Source organism: Triticum aestivum, chromosome 5D, assembly GCF_018294505.1.
Source record: "Triticum aestivum cultivar Chinese Spring chromosome 5D, IWGSC CS RefSeq v2.1, whole genome shotgun sequence".
NCBI lineage: Eukaryota > Viridiplantae > Streptophyta > Magnoliopsida > Poales > Poaceae > Triticum > Triticum aestivum.
The window spans coordinates 476753045-476770356 of record NC_057808.1 but is presented as its reverse complement, the minus strand read 5'-3'; positions in this window follow the sequence as shown (position 1 = coordinate 476770356).

Below are 17312 nucleotides of genomic sequence, written 5' to 3'. Positions count from 1 at the left end.
CTGATACCTGTGGCGCGACGGCGCCGATCGTGTACTTGTTCGTGTAGATTAAGCCGTTCGATTAGAGGCTGTCTAGGAGGACGTGTGTGGTTATTCGTTTGCGGTTGACATTGTGCACGAAATCACGTGAAAACATGATGAAGTGTCCACCTAAAAATCGCCAAGATGGTTGTCAGTCATTCGGTAATTGGTGCTCCTCCGTCGTCATTCCTAGGCCGCGGCCAGATCGATGAATTAGATAGTGGTACGATCTTGATCTTCGAAAATCAGAAGGTACTGCTCGTTCATGTTCATGACAAGCCTAAAGCGGAAATTTGTAATCGAAAGTGCTTGTTCCATCAAGAAAAGACTTCCAGAACTCGGAGTACTTCACTGACTCCACTTGCGGAAACCACTGGAAGCTGCCACACGGTGGGAGGAGGGCCTTTGGGCCAGTGGTCGACCTGCCCGTCGCGGCATCGACCCCTGCGTGTCGCGTCCTAACCAGAACACTATAGCGTCAGACTATCCCAAAGGGTGCGCCTGCTTGCTCTCACTTTTTTTTTCCCAATAACATAAAGATGGATCTTTTTTATGGTTGAAATAAAGGAGAATCTGCTGATTCCAAAATAAATTATTACGGCCATACAAACAGAATGAGCACATATTACCTGGCATTTGCATAATTGGGATGCACACAGACAACAACAAAAATAATCACGTCGAAAATATAAAGAAAAGAACTCCAAAACAATCAAAACAACGATCGACGAACTATAACAACAACGATCCACACAGGCACAAAAGACTTGTCCATCATTATGATAGGATTCACACAGTCTTACACGCCGCTAATTAACAATTAACAAAAAGCCCAGCCGCCCCGACTCCTCCTCGCCCCTCCTAGTCTCGCCGCCGCTCGAAGGGACTCCATGGCAAAAGCCAGGCTGCCCCTGATGAAGGTGGCGGCGGGGCACCTGTCCCCTGTACTGGCGTGGGCATGCAGGCACTTGGGGCTGCAGAGGATCTGCGGACGGCGGCGGCCACCGCCGCGGGTTGGACCAAACATGACGTTCTTGAAGGAAATATGCCCTAGAGGCAATAATAAAGTTATTATTATTTTTTCTCATATCATGATAAATGTTTATTATTCATGCTAGAATTGTATTAACCGGAAACATGATACATGTGTGAATACATAGACAAACATAGTGTCACTAGTATGCCTCTACTTGACTAGCTCGTTAATAGAAGATGGTTAAGTTTCCTGGCCATGGACATGAGTTGTCATTTGATTAACGGGATCACATCATTAGGAGAATGATGTGATTGACTTGACCTATTCCGTTAGCTTAGCACTTGATCGTTTAATATGTTGCTATTGCTTTCTTCATGACTTATACATGTTCCTATGACTATGAGATTATGCAACTCCCGTTTACCGGAGGAACACTTTGTGTGCTACCAAACGTCACAACGTAACTGGGTGATTATAAAGGTACTCTACAGGTGTCTCCGAAGGTACTTGTTGGCATATTTCGAGATTAGGATTTGTCACTCCGATTGTCGGAGAGGTATCTTTGGGCCCTCTCGGTAATGCACATCACTATAAGCCTTGCAAGCATTGTGACTAATGAGTTAGTTGCGAGATGATGTATTACGGAATGAGTAAAGAGACTTGCCGGTAACGAGATTGAACTAGGTATTGAGATACCGATGATCGAATCTCGGGCAAGTAACATACCGATGACAAAGGGAACAACGTATGTTGTTATGCGGTTTGACTGATAAAGATCTTCGTAGAATATGTAGGAGCCAATATGAGCATCCAGGTTCCGCTATTGGTTATTGACCTGAGACGTGTCTCGGTCATGTCTACATAGTTCTCGAACCCGTAGGGTCCGCACGCTTAAAGTTAGTTGACGATCGGTATTATGAGTTTTGTGTTTTGATGTACCGAAGGTAGTTCGGAGTCCCGAATATGATCACGAACATGACGAGGAGTCTCGAAATGGTCGAGACATAAAGATCGATATATTGGACGACTATGTTCGGACACCGGAATGGTTTCGGGGAGTTTCGGACACATATCGGAGTACCGGGGGGTTACCGGAACCCTGCGGGGAGTTTAATGGGCCAAGATGGGCCTGTTGGAAATATGCCCTAGAGGCAATAATAAATAGGTTATTATTATATTTCCTTGTTCATGATAATCGTTTATTATCCATGCTAGAATTGTATTGATAGGAAACTCAGATACATGTGTGGATACATAGACAACACCATGTCCCTAGTAAGCCTCTAGTTGACTAGCTCGTTGATCAATAGATGGTTACGGTTTCCTGACCATGGACATTGGATGTCGTTGATAACGGGATCACGTCATTAGGAGAATGATGTGATGGACAAGACCCAATCCTAAGCCTAGCACAAGATCGTGTAGTTCGTTTGCTCAGAGCTTTTCTAATGTCAAGTATCACTTCCTTAGACCATGAGATTGTGCAACTCCCGGATACCGTAGGAATGCTTTGGGTGTGCCAAACGTCACAACGTAACTGGGTGGCTATAAAGGTGCACTACGGGTATCTCCGAAAGTGTCTGTTGGGTTGGCACGAATCGAGACTGGGATTTGTCACTCCGTGTAAACGGAGAAGTATCTCTGGGCCCACTCGGTAGGACATCATCATAATGTGCACAGTGTGACCAAGGAGTTGATCACGGGATGATGTGAGTTACGGAACGAGTAAAGAGACTTGCCGGTAACGAGATTGAACAAGGTATAGGGATACCGACGATCGAATCTCGGGCAAGTAACATACCGATGGACAAGGGAATTGCATACGGGATTGATTGAATCCCCGACATCGTGGTTCATCCGATGAGATCATCGTGGAACATGTGGGAGCCAACATGGGTATCCAGATCCCGCTGTTGGTTATTGACCGGAGAACGTCTCGGTCATGTCTGCATGGTTCCCGAACCCGTAGGGTCTACACGCTTAAGGTTCGATGACGCTAGGGTTATAGGGAAAGTATGTACGTGGTTACCGAATGTTGTTCGGAGTCCCGGATGAGATCCCGGACGTCACGAGGAGTTCCGGAATGGTCCGGAGGTAAAGATTTATATATGGAAAGTTGTTGTTCGGGTTCCGGGAAAGTTCGGGTTTTTTCGGTATTGTACCGGGAAGCTTCCAGAAGGTTCCGGAGGATTCCGGAGGGGTCCGGATGTCCGGAAAATGTTCCACCACGTCCAATACAGCAGCATGGGCTGTAAGGGGGCGCCCTAGCCTTAATGGGCCAAGGGCACCAGCCCCCCCAAGGCCCATGCGCATGGGAGAGGGGAAACCCTAAGGGGGAGGGCCTCCACTTGACTTGGGAGGCACTCCTCCCCCCTTTGGCCGCCCCCCCAAGCCCCATCTAGGGCTGGCCGCACCCCTTGAGGGGGAAACCCTAGATGGGGGCGCAGCCCTCCCCCTCCCCTATATATATTGAGGTTTTGGGGCTGCCATAGAGATGAGAACGTCTCCTTTTGGTGCTGCCCTACCCCTCTCCCTCCTCCTCCTCTCCCGCGGTGCTTTGGCGAAGCCCTGCGGGTTTGCCACGCTCCTCCATCACCACCACGCCGTCGTGCTGCTGCTGGATGGAGTCTTCCCCAACCTCTCCCTCTCTCCTTGCTGGATCAAGGCGTGGGAGACGTCACCGGGCTGCACGTGTGTTGAACGCGGAGGCACCGTACTTTCGGTGCTTAGATCGGAATCAACCGCGATCTGAATCGCTACGAGTACGACTCCCTCATCCGCGTTCTTGCAACGCTTTCGCATCGCGATCTACAAGGGTATGTAGATTCACTCCCCTTCCCCTCGTTGCTAGATTACTCCATAGATTGATCTTGGTGATGCGTAGAAAATTTTGAATTTCTGCTTCGTTCCCCAACAGTGGCATCATGAGCTAGGTCTATGCGTAGTTTCTATGCACGAGTAGAACACAAAGTAGTTGTGGGCGTCGATGTTGTCAATTCTTCTTGCCGCTACTAGTCTTATCTTGTTTCGGCGGCATTGTGGGATGAAGCGGCCCGGACCGACCTTACACGTACACTTACGTGAGACAGGTTCCACCGACTGACATGCACTAGTTGCATAAGGTGGCTAGCGGGTGTCTGTCTCTCCCACCTTAGTCGGAACGGATTCGATGAAAAGGGTCCTTATGAAGGGTAAATAGAAATTGGCATATCACGTTGTGGTCTTACGTAGGTAAGAAACGTTCTTGCTAGAAACCTATACAAACCACGTAAAAACTTGCAACAACAATTAGAGGACGTCTAACTTGTTTTTGCAGCAAGTGCTATGTGATGTGATATGGCCAGAAGATATGATGAATGATATATGTGATGTATGAGATTGATCATATTCTTGTAATAGGGATCACGACTTGCATGTCGATGAGTATGACAACCGGCAGGAGCCATAGGAGTTGTCTTTATTTTTTGTATGACCTGCGTGTCATTGAATAACGCGATGTAAATTACTTTACTTTATTGCTAAGCGCGTTAGCCATAGAAGTAGAAGTAATCGTTGGCGTGACGACTTCATGAAGACACAATGATGGAGATCATGATGATGGAGATCATGGTGTCATGCCGGTGACAAAGATGATCATGGTGCCCCGAAGATGGAGATCAAAGGAGCAAAATGATATTGGCCATATCATGTCACTATTTGATTGCATGTGATGTTTATCATGTTTTTGCATCTTATTTGCTTAGAACGACGGTAGCAAGTAGGATGATCCCTTACAATAATTTCAAGAAAGTGTTCACCCTAACTGTGCACCGTTGCGAAGGTTCGTCGTTTCGAAGCACCACGTGATGATCGGGTGTGATAGATTCTTACGTTCGAATACAACGGGTGTTGACGAGCCTAGCATGTACAGACATGCCCTCGGCACACACGCAATACACTTAGGTTGACTTGACGAGCCTAGCATGTACAGACATGGCCTCGGAACACAAGAGACCGAAAGGTCGAACATGAGTCGTATAGTAGATACGATCAACATGGAGATGTTCACCAATGATGACTAGTCCGTCTCACGTGATGATCGGACACGGCCTAGTTTGACTTGGATCATGTATCACTTAGATGACTAGAGGGATGTCTATCTGAGTGGGAGTTCAATAATCAGATGAACTTCATTATCATGAACATAGTCAAATAGGTATTTGCAAATTATGTCATAGCTTGCGCTTTAGTTCTACTGGTTAAGATATGTTCCTAGAGAAAATTTAGTTGAAAGTTGGTAGTAGCAATTATGCGGACTGGGTCCGTAAACTGAGGATTGTCCTCATTACTGCACAGAAGGCTTATGTCCTTAATGCACCGCTCGGTGTGCTGAACCTCAGCGTCGTCTGTAGATGTTACGAAACATCTGACATACACGTTTTGATAACTACGTGATAGTTCAGTGCGGTTTAGAATTGTGGCACCCAAGACGTTTTTGAAACGTCGCAGAACATGTGAGATGTTCCGAAGACTGGAATTGGGATTTCAGACTAGTGCCCACGTCAAGAGGTATGAGACCTCTGACAAGTTTCTTAAGCCTGCAAACTAAGGGAGAAAAGCTCAATCGTTGAGCATGTGCTCAGATTGTCTGAGTGCCACAATCGCTTGAATCGAGTGGGAGTTAATCTCCCAGATGAGATAGTGATAGTTTCCCATAGTCATTGCCACCAAGCTAGTAGAGCTTCGTGATGAACTATAACATATCAAGGATAGTTATGATGATCCTTGAGCTATTCGCGATGTTTGACACCGCGAGAGTAGAAATCAAGAAGGAGCATCAATTGTTGATGGTTAGTAAAACCACTAGTTTAAGAAGGGCAAGGGCAAAAGGGATACTTCATGAAACAGCAAGTCGTTTGCTGCTCTAGTGAAGAATCCCAAGGTTGAACCCAAACCCGAGACTAAGTGCTTCTGTAACGAGAGGAACGGTCACTGAAGCAGTACTACCCTAGATACTTGGTAGATGAGAAGGCAGGCAAGGTCGACAGAAGTATATTGGATATACGTTATATGAATGTGTATTTTAATAGTACTCCTAGCAGCACCAGGGTATTAGATACCAGTTCGGTTGCTAAGTGTTAGTAACTCGAAATAAAAGCTGCGGAATAAACGGAGACTAGCTAAAGGTGAGATGACGATGTGCGTTGGAAGTGTTTCCAAGGTTGATGTGATCAAGCATCGCATGCTCCCTCTACCATCGAGATTTGGTGTTTGCGTTGAACATGATTGGATTATGTTTATCGCAAAACGGTTATTCATTTAAGGAGAATAATGGTTATTCTGTTTATTTGAATAATACCTTCAATGGTCTTGCACCTAAAATGAATCTCGATCGTAGTGATACACATGTTCATGCCAAAAAGATATAAGATAGTAATGATAGTACCACATACTTGTGGCACTGCCACTTGAGTCATATTGGTATAGAACGCATGAAGAAGCTCCATGTGGATGGATCTTTGGACTCACTCATTTTTGAAAAGATTGAGACATGCGAACCATGTCTATTGGTATATATGCATGAAGAAACTCCATACAGATGGATCGTTTAGACTCACTTGATTATGAATCACTTGAGACATGCAAATCATACCACATGGGCAAGATGACTGAAAGTCCTCGTTTTCAGTAAGATGGAACAAGAGAGCAACTTATTGGAAGTAATACATTTTGATGTACGCAGTCCAATGAATGCTGAGGCACGCAGTGGATATTGTTATGTTCTTACTTCACAGATGATTTGAGTAGATGCTGAGTGTATTTACTTGATGAAACACTAGTCTGAATTATTGAAAGGTTCAAGTAATTTCAGAGTGAAGTTGAAGATCGTCGTAACAAGAGGATAAAATGTCTGTGATATGATCATAGAGATGAGTATCTGAGATACGAGTTTAGCACACAATTGAGACATTGTGGAAAGTGTTTCACAATTAATACCGCCTGGAACACCATAGTGTGATGGTGTGTCCGAACATCACAACTGCACCCTATTGGATATGATGCACACCATGATGTTTCTTATCAAATTACCACTATCGTTTATGGGTTAGGCATTAGAGACAACCACATTCACTTTAAAAGGGGCACCACACAATTCCGTTGAGACGACACCGTTTATAGAAACCTAAGTTGTCGTTTCTTAAAAGTTTGGGGCTGCGATGCTTATGTGAAAAAGTTTCAGGCTGATAAGCTCAAACCCAAAGCGGATAAATGCATCTTCATAGAATACCCAAAAAACAGTTGGGTATACCTCCTATTTCAGATCTGGAAGCAAAAGTAATTGCTTCTAGAAATGAGTCCTTTCTTGAGGAAAAGTTTCTCTCGAAAGAATTGAGTGGGAGGATGGTGGAGACTTGATAAGGTTATTGAACCCTCGCTTCAACTAGTGTGTAGCAGGGCACAGGAAGTTGTTCCTGTGGCACCTACACCAATTGAAGTGGAAGCTTATGATAGTGATCATGAAACTTCGGATCAAGTCACTACCAAACCTCGTAGGACGACGAGGATGCGCACTACTTCAGGGTGGTACGTGATCCTGTCTGAGATATCATGTTGTTGGACAATACTGAACCTACGAGCTATGGAGAAGCGATGGTGGGCCCATATTCCGACAAATGGTTAGAAACCATGAAATCCGAGATAAATGGATCTTTGAGAAGAAGACGGATGTGGACGGTAATGTTACCGTCTATGAAGCTCGACTTGTGGCAAAGAGTATTTTCACAAGTTCAAGGAGTTGACTACGATGAGTTTTTCTCATCCGTAGCGATGCTTAGGTCCGTCGGAATCATGTTAGCATTAGCTACATTTATGAAATCTGGCAGATGGATGTCAAAACAAGTTTCCTTACCAGTTTTCGTAAGGAAAGGTTGTATGTGATACAATCAGAAAGGTTTTGTCGATCCTAAGGATGCTAAAAGGTATGCTAGCTCCAGCGATCCTTCCATGGATTAGAGCAAGCATCTCGGAGTCAGAATATACGCTTTGATGGGGTGATCAAAGTTTTTGGGTTTATACAAAGTTTGTTAGAAACTTGTATTTACAATAAAGTGAGTGGGAGCGCTACAACATTTCTGATAAGTATATGTGAATGACATATTGTTGATCCGAAATGATGTAAAATTTCTGGATAGCATAAAGGGTTGTTTGAAAGGAGTTTTTCAAAGGAAGACCTGGATAAAGCTACTTACATATTGGGCATCAAGATCCATAGAGATAGATCAAGACGCCTGATGATACTTTCAAAAGACAGCACACCTTGACATGATTTTGAAAGAGTTCAAAATAGGTCAGCAAAGAAGGAGTTCTTGGCTGTGTTACAAGGTGTGAGTATTGAGTGAGACTCAAGACCTGACCACAGCAGAAGATAGAGAAAGGACGAAGGTCGTCCCCTATGCTTTAGACGTAGGCTCTATAGTATGCTATGCTGTATACCGCACATGTAGTGTGCCTTGCCATGAGTTGGTCAAGAGGGTACAATGGTGATCCGGGAAAGGATCTCATGACAGCGGTCGAACTTATCCTTAGTATCTAGTGGACTAAGGAATTTTCTCGATTATGGAGGTGAAAAGGAGTTCGTCGTAAAGGGTTACGTCGATGCGAACTTTGACACTAATCCGGATGACTCTGAGTAGTAAACCGGATTCGTATAGTAGAGCAATTATTTGAAATGGCTCCAAATAGCGCGTGGTAGCATCCACAAGATGACATGGATATTCGTAAAGCACACACGGATCTGAAAGGTTCAGACCCATTGACTAATAACCTCTCTCACAAGCATAACATGATCAAACCAGAACTCATTAAGTGTTAATCACATAGAGATGTGAACTAGATTGTTGACTCTAGTAAACTCTTGGGTGTTGGTCACATGGTGATGTGACCTGTCAGTGTTAATCACATGGTGATGTGAACTAGATTATTGACTCTAGTGCAAGTGGGAGACTGTTGGAAATATGCCCTAGAGGCAATAATAAATAGGTTATTATTATATTTCCTTGTTCATGATAATCGTTTATTATCCATGCTAGAATTGTATTGATAGGAAACTCAGATACATGTGTGGATACATAGACAACACCATGTCCCTAGTAAGCCTCTAGTTGACTAGCTCGTTGATCAATAGATGGTTACGGTTTCCTGACCATGGACATTGGATGTCGTTGATAACGGGATCACGTCATTAGGAGAATGATGTGATGGACAAGACCCAATCCTAAGCCTAGCACAAGATCGTGTAGTTCGTTTGCTCAGAGCTTTTCTAATGTCAAGTATCACTTCCTTAGACCATGAGATTGTGCAACTCCCGGATACCGTAGGAATGCTTTGGGTGTGCCAAACGTCACAACGTAACTGGGTGGCTATAAAGGTGCACTACGGGTATCTCCGAAAGTGTCTGTTGGGTTGGCACGAATCGAGACTGGGATTTGTCACTCCGTGTAAACGGAGAAGTATCTCTGGGCCCACTCGGTAGGACATCATCATAATGTGCACAGTGTGACCAAGGAGTTGATCACGGGATGATGTGAGTTACGGAACGAGTAAAGAGACTTGCCGGTAACGAGATTGAACAAGGTATAGGGATACCGACGATCGAATCTCGGGCAAGTAACATACCGATGGACAAGGGAATTGCATACGGGATTGATTGAATCCCCGACATCGTGGTTCATCCGATGAGATCATCGTGGAACATGTGGGAGCCAACATGGGTATCCAGATCCCGCTGTTGGTTATTGACCGGAGAACGTCTCGGTCATGTCTGCATGGTTCCCGAACCCGTAGGGTCTACACGCTTAAGGTTCGATGACGCTAGGGTTATAGGGAAAGTATGTACGTGGTTACCGAATGTTGTTCGGAGTCCCGGATGAGATCCCGGACGTCACGAGGAGTTCCGGAATGGTCCGGAGGTAAAGATTTATATATGGAAAGTTGTTGTTCGGGTTCCGGGAAAGTTCGGGTTTTTTCGGTATTGTACCGGGAAGCTTCCAGAAGGTTCCGGAGGATTCCGGAGGGGTCCGGATGTCCGGAAAATGTTCCACCACGTCCAATACAGCAGCATGGGCTGTAAGGGGGCGCCCTAGCCTTAATGGGCCAAGGGCACCAGCCCCCCCCAAGGCCCATGCGCATGGGAGAGGGGAAACCCTAAGGGGGAGGGCCTCCACTTGACTTGGGAGGCACTCCTCCCCCCTTTGGCCGCCCCCCCAAGCCCCATCTAGGGCTGGCCGCACCCCTTGAGGGGGAAACCCTAGATGGGGGCGCAGCCCTCCCCCTCCCCTATATATATTGAGGTTTTGGGGCTGCCATAGAGATGAGAACGTCTCCTTTTGGTGCTGCCCTACCCCTCTCCCTCCTCCTCCTCTCCCGCGGTGCTTGGCGAAGCCCTGCGGGTTTGCCACGCTCCTCCATCACCACCACGCCGTCGTGCTGCTGCTGGATGGAGTCTTCCCCAACCTCTCCCTCTCTCCTTGCTGGATCAAGGCGTGGGAGACGTCACCGGGCTGCACGTGTGTTGAACGCGGAGGCACCGTACTTTCGGTGCTTAGATCGGAATCAACCGCGATCTGAATCGCTACGAGTACGACTCCCTCATCCGCGTTCTTGCAACGCTTCCGCATCGCGATCTACAAGGGTATGTAGATTCACTCCCCTTCCCCTCGTTGCTAGATTACTCCATAGATTGATCTTGGTGATGCGTAGAAAATTTTGAATTTCTGCTTCGTTCCCCAACAGGGCCTTAGTGGAGAAGAGGAGGGGCGGCTAGGGCTGGCCGCGCGCCCCCTCCCCCTCTAGTTTGAATTGGACAAGGAGGGGGGCGCCCCCTTTCCTTCCCCCTCTCTCCTTCCCTTCCTTTCCCCCTCCTACTCCAACTAGGAAAAGAGGGAGTCCTACTCCCGGTGGGAGTAGGACTCCTCCCTGCCGCGCCCTCCTCCTGGCCAGCCGCCCCCTCCCCCTGGTCTTTTATATACGGGGGCAGGGGGCATCCCTAGAGACAACAATTGATCTCTTGATCTCTTAGCCGTGTGCGGTGCCCCCCTCCACCATATTCCACCTCGATCATATCGTAGCGGTGCTTAGGCGAAGCCCTGCGTCTGTAGCATCATCATCACCGTCACCACGCCGTCGTGCTGACGGAACTCTCCCTCAAAGCTCGGCTGGATCAGAGTTCGAGGGACATCATCGAGCTGAACGTGTGCTGAACTCGGAGGTGCCGTACGTTCGGTACTTGGATCGGTCGGATCGTGAAGACGTACGACTACATCAACCGCGTTGTGCTAACGCTTCCGCTTTCTGTCTACGAGGGTACATGGACAACACTCTCCCCTCTCGTTGCTATGCATCACCATGATCTTGCGTGTGCGTAGGAATTTTTTGAAATTACTACGTTCCCCAACAGTTCTGGAGGGCCTGGCGTTGCGGGCGCTGTGGTGCCAGTGTGGACTGGGCGGTCCCTACTCGGCGGCTTGGATCTGGGAATCCTTCCCTGATCTAGGGCCCAGGGTCGGGCTCAGCCCGTCCGGCGGTGTGGCAACGGCGGTCGCCTCCTGCTGCGCGCTTGTGTGTTGGTGGTGACCGGCCAGGAGACGGCGGCAGATCTGTCCGGTAGCGAGTTTGGAGTGACAAGACTACCGGTGAAAGTCGAGCCTCGACTACGGTCATGGCGGACACTGGTAGCGTCTTTAGACGTCATTACCTTGTCGAAGACATTGTCATAGCAAAGTCGCGTCGCTCCTTTCGGCCTACTCGGCGGAAACCCTAGATCTGTATCCCGGATCGGACGGTGGTGACGTCCGGCGCCACGCTCCTTGCTGGAGGCATCATTTTGGAGCAGGTGGCGACTCGAGTGGACAGGTAGTGGAGCGGCGTGGTTTCTACCGCGTCATCGATGACGAGTCTCAGCTGCATGGTGCAGCGGGGTCTCGGCGGTAGACGCGCGTTGATGTGTGAGCGCGGGATAGTGGCATTGTCTGGTGTCTTAGTGGTGTCGACGGCAGTTAGGCCTGGCAAGGTCAATGCATCAGTACCTGCTCCATATATAGATCGGTGGAAGACGGTGGTGGCGGCCTCTGCAGCGTGCACGTGCGGTGACTACTAAGAGTGCACCGGACCGGTGTGTCCCCATACCCGGCAATGCGGCTTGGTTGGGGCCTCCAGCTTTAGACGTTAGGCTTTGGTCCGAGGTCTGTTTGGTATTCGGCTCGGACTTTCGGCAACCCTTCATCAAGTGCCAAGAAGGTGGCTTCAGACTTACTAATGCATCACTTTGTAAGGTCTTTGTAAATAATTAATAAAATGACTGCATGCATCTCCCAGATGCAGAGGCCACGATCATCCTTCTTTTCTAAAAACAATGAACATCTCTTAATATCACAAAGACAATGAAAAAGTTAATTCAGCAACAACGCTTACAGAAACGATGCTCAAGCGCCATCGTCGCCGGATCTAAACATCAAAAGTCAAATCATGGGTTTGACTCTAAAGATAAAGCCTGAGCAAATCCAGGAAAGGTAAGGACACGAAAACATTGTCGTTGGTAGGTATAACTAATAAGATCAAATCTTAGGTTTTCGGTCCCAAGCTCGAAGCCAGGTACTCAAGAAGCACGACCAAATCGATTCAATCATATATTGTCGTCACCATTTGTCACGATTCCAGGAGCTACATGTGTAACACGAGCTTTGATGTTATATGCCATGCAAATAATGATCATGCCCGTACAAGCAGACACTCAAGCCGCAACAAGTGTCAGTCCCCACCAAAAGCCCAGTACGACGAAGGTCGCCACCACATGTACGACGGAAAAATGTCGAGGGAAGAAGGTCACCGGCACGGCCAAAATCCCAATTAGGGACACTCTGTCAGTCCCGCACCGGTCTCATGCTCCGTTGTTCTTGTGCTGGGGCAGCAAAATTGATCGGCAAAACATACGCGTCGCTGCCGCCGGATACAAAGATCAAAGATCCAAGATCCTTCATCTTGATGCGACAACCGGCTAGCAGCGCAGAACCACAACACCATCTGTGCCTGAGTGACAGATCGTTTTGTTGGGATGCAGAAGGTCGCGTCCACCGACGCCTCACCACTAGAGATCACCGGTCCGACCGGAAACACCACCGCCACTGCTACACAGACGTACTCTCTGCCTCGAGTCGTCGCCTGTAAATTGCATCTCGGCATCTCGCCATCAAGGGCTACTGGAGCAGAGATTTCCCCCCGCCGCCTCCATCGACCAGTGTCGGGGCTTAGCCCGGCCACGCCCTCTCACAGCGGTGTGTGGAAGGGATGACGGGGAGGTAGGCTTGCTCTCACTTTACGGTACGCCGAAGGCGATTCCCACAAAATGGAGCCCGACAAAAACGGAAACTGGGATAGCTGATGTGCATGTACTGTAGCAAGCACTCCTCTGTTGTGAAGAAATATAAAAGCGTTTGGATCGCTAAAGTAGTGATCTAAACACTCGTATGTTTCTTACTCAAAGCCGACTTGTAGCTGAGAGGGACAGTGCGTGAAATGTTTTGCTTTAAGTGATCTCAAGTGCCGGATTACGTACAACACAAAGCTTTCGGGCGGTGCGGTGCGCCTCGTCGGTCGCTTTCGCGAGCGCGGCCAGTTGCATGCATGCGCCGCTGGCCGAGCCGAGTGGGTCGCTCTCTCAGGCGTCGCGGTCGCCGGCCGATGTGAACACAGTATGTACATGGCGCTGTTGCTGGCGTCGTGCATGCACCGCGACGCAGCCTGTCACTCGCATACTATCTGACTATCTCCCGGGTTGCATCACGCGCAGGGTAGTAGTAAACACACAGACGAGTCCAACCCTGGGGGCGCACCATGGCCGGTCGTGTCGGCGTCACGCCGCCTTTTGGCGCCCGTGCCTGCCCGAGGATGAGGATAACCTCGCTGCGTGTGTGAACAGTCATACTCCACTGCCGTGCGCCCGTGCCCACTGGCTACACTCCATCCATCCATCCATCCGCGTCGTGCGTTCACCAGGGCAACGGAGTACTGCCACTACATGCCCTGCAACTGGAAACAGTCGTCCTTCTGGTTCCACAAGTTGATAATATCTTCTGACTGATGAATAGGCGCCAGTGTATACTAGGAGCTTCCGTGTCAGTGACTGTCCACCGGTCAGCCACGGAACGCGTATGCGCCAGCTAGCTGTATTTTCCATTTCGGCAACGAGTTCCGTACCCCGTAGGCATGTCTGTCCGCTCTGGGATCGTGATGGAAGATTCTGAGATATCTTTACCGCTGAACACGCTTGCGCGTGCGCTTATTGCATTTCTGCTTCGGGCAGCTGGATCTCCGACTGAGTAACAAATGGATGTACTGCTCGTGTTTAGTAGTCGCTTCCCACTTTGATCCAACTCGTGGTCGTGGTCGTGGTCGTGGGAAGTGGGTGCTTGTCCACCAACTAAACACATTCAGAAGAATCAGGCACGGCCCTCCACTGGTGCAATTATCGAATGTCGCAAGTTGCTGTGGGCGATGAAACTGAAGAGAAGGAAATGCTGCTCTCTGTTTGTGGTTAACGGAGCATATTTACCGCCCAATTTTTCTACTCTTGTGCTCTTATTTCAGGCCCTTTTTGGTCATCACGTTGCATTCATGATTGCGACGCTAGCATCCCACTGTTATCCAAGCCTAATCCCCTGTGTAAAATAACCTGGATGTGATGCCAAAGTCACCATATACTACAGAATAACAAATCCGTGGGCCGATGCTAATGACACAAGGATTGATGTTACTGCTAGTGATGCTTAGGGTCGTTGAGGTCCCTTTTGTGTGATTATATAAAATGCATTCATTCCCGCGTTCTGTTCCAGCTAGTAGTAGTAAGATTGTTTGAACGTTGTTCCAGCTAAGATCCATTGGAGTTCACTTGTTGTGGTTGAGCACGGCTTTGGTTTATTCCCCACGCGGAAGTCATTCTCTCAAGGGCGTGCGCAAGCGCAACTGTGCACAGTTGTCTCGCTCTCTGTCTCATTCTCCCCTCTCTCTATCTGAACCAAGAGGATAAGTTCACAACCACTTCATTTTTGTTTGCATTTGACCAGCAAAGGCTAGCTGCAAGCCTGCAACACGCGTTTATATTCAATTTTTCTCAAAAAGGCCAAAGGCGAGGACTTCTTCCCTTCTCCCCCCTCGATCTGGCCGGCGAGACCGTGGCTTCGCCTTCCTTATGATCCTCACTCCCACAGCCTTGGCTCCGTTCCTCCTTGAGTTTGTTCATCAAGACAAAGTCCACAAAGTTCCGGTCCAGATTCACGCCGGCTGCTCAGGGCGGCGAGGTTAGGCTTTCTCGCCATGGGTATACGATAAAAGGATTTGGTGTCGGATGCTTTGGGTCAGTCAAGGGATCAACGATAATTGTGGATCTAGGGCGCTGGTCTTTAGAGGCATGTGCACGAAGACTTAGGACATGTTTGTTCGCATCCACATTTTGCCACACTTTTCTGCCACAAGTCTGCAATATGCAGATGATATTATTTTTTTCTACAAGCTTCCACTGAACATGCCAGGAATTTGAAATGGATTTTGTCATATTTTGAGAAACTTTCTGATATGAAATTTAACTTTCATAAAAGTGATCTCCATACCCTCCATGTGGAGGAAGATGTTGCTAGTACTTTTCCCGAAATATTCTGTTGCCAAATTGGGCCCTTCCCTTTTAAGTACTTGGGTGTTTCTTTGCACTATAAAAACTTACATGGGAAGACCTGCAGCCTCAGATTGATAGAATCATTGAAAACATTTTGGTTGACTTCGCAGAAATTTCTCTTATATGAGAAAATTGATTTTACTTACTGCTTGTATTGCTAGTACCCCTACTTACCTTATGTCTATGATTAAATTTTCTAAATGGGCTATTGAAGCCATTACTTCTCAAATGGCCCACTTCTTCTGGGGTAACATGGGTGACGAGCATAAATATCATTTAGCTAATTAAGGAGTAGTCTCCAGGAAAAAAGGAATTTGCAGGGATAGGGGCTCCTAATCTTAGTGACTTTAACATGGCTGTGTTTGCTTCTTGGAGTAAGAGATATTTTGATAGCCGCCCAAATGATTGGAAAACTCTCGTTAATTATAAATACAACAATGATAGCCCAAACTTGATTTGTACTAGAAATGAGATGGGTTCTTCCTTCTAGAAAGGAGTAACTTGGGCTTTACCTTTTTAGCGCTAGAAAATTTGTAACGGCTAGAAAATTGCCTTTTGGCATGATACTTGTGATAGATCTGTGTGAAGAAAATATGCCCTAGAGGCAATAATAAAGTTGTTATTTATTTTCCTTATATCATGATAAATCTTTATTATTCATGCTAGAATTGTATTAACCGAAAACTTAGTACATGTGTGAATACATAGACAAACAGAGTGTCCCTAGTATGCCTCTACTTGACTAGCTCGTTAATCAAAGATGGTTAAGTTTCCTAGCCATAGACATGTGTTGTCATTTGATGAACGGGATCACATCATTAGAGAATGATGTGATGGACAAGACCCATCCGTTAGCTTAGCATAATGATCGTTTAGTTTTATTGCTATTGTTTTCTTCATGACTTATACATGTTCCTCTGACTATGAGATTATGCAACTCTCGAATACCGGAGGAACACTTAGTGTGCTATCAAACGTCACAACGTAACTGGGTGATTATAAAGAGTGTTTGTTGAGTTGGCATAGATCGAGATTAGGATTTGTCACTCCATGTATCGGAGAGGTATCTCTGGGCCCTCTCGGTAATGATCATCACTATAAGCCTTGCAAGCAATGTGACTAATGAGTTAGTTGTGGGATGATGCATTATGGAACGAGTAAAGAGACTTGCCGTGTAACGCCCACGATGCGGCTATATCTCCCACGTGTCGAGGCACGACTTAGAGGCATAACCGCATAGTGGTTTTGTCGCAAGAAGGGTCATCTTCACACAATCCCATGTAATGAACAAAAATGGGATAAAGAGTTGGCTTACAATCGCCACTTCACACAATACATAAATATCATTCATACATCATCCAAAATACAAACATATAGACCGACTACGGTTAAAATCCAGATGAAAATAAGACAACCCCAAATGCTAGATCCCCGATCGTCCCAACTGGGCTCCACTACTGATCATCAGGAAAAGACACATAGTAACGACCACGTTCCTCGTCGAACTCCCACTTGAGATCGACGCCATCATCTGCACTGGCATCGTCGGCACCTGCAACTGGTGTTGGAAGTATCTGTGAGTCACGGGGACTCAGCAATCTCACACCCGCGAGA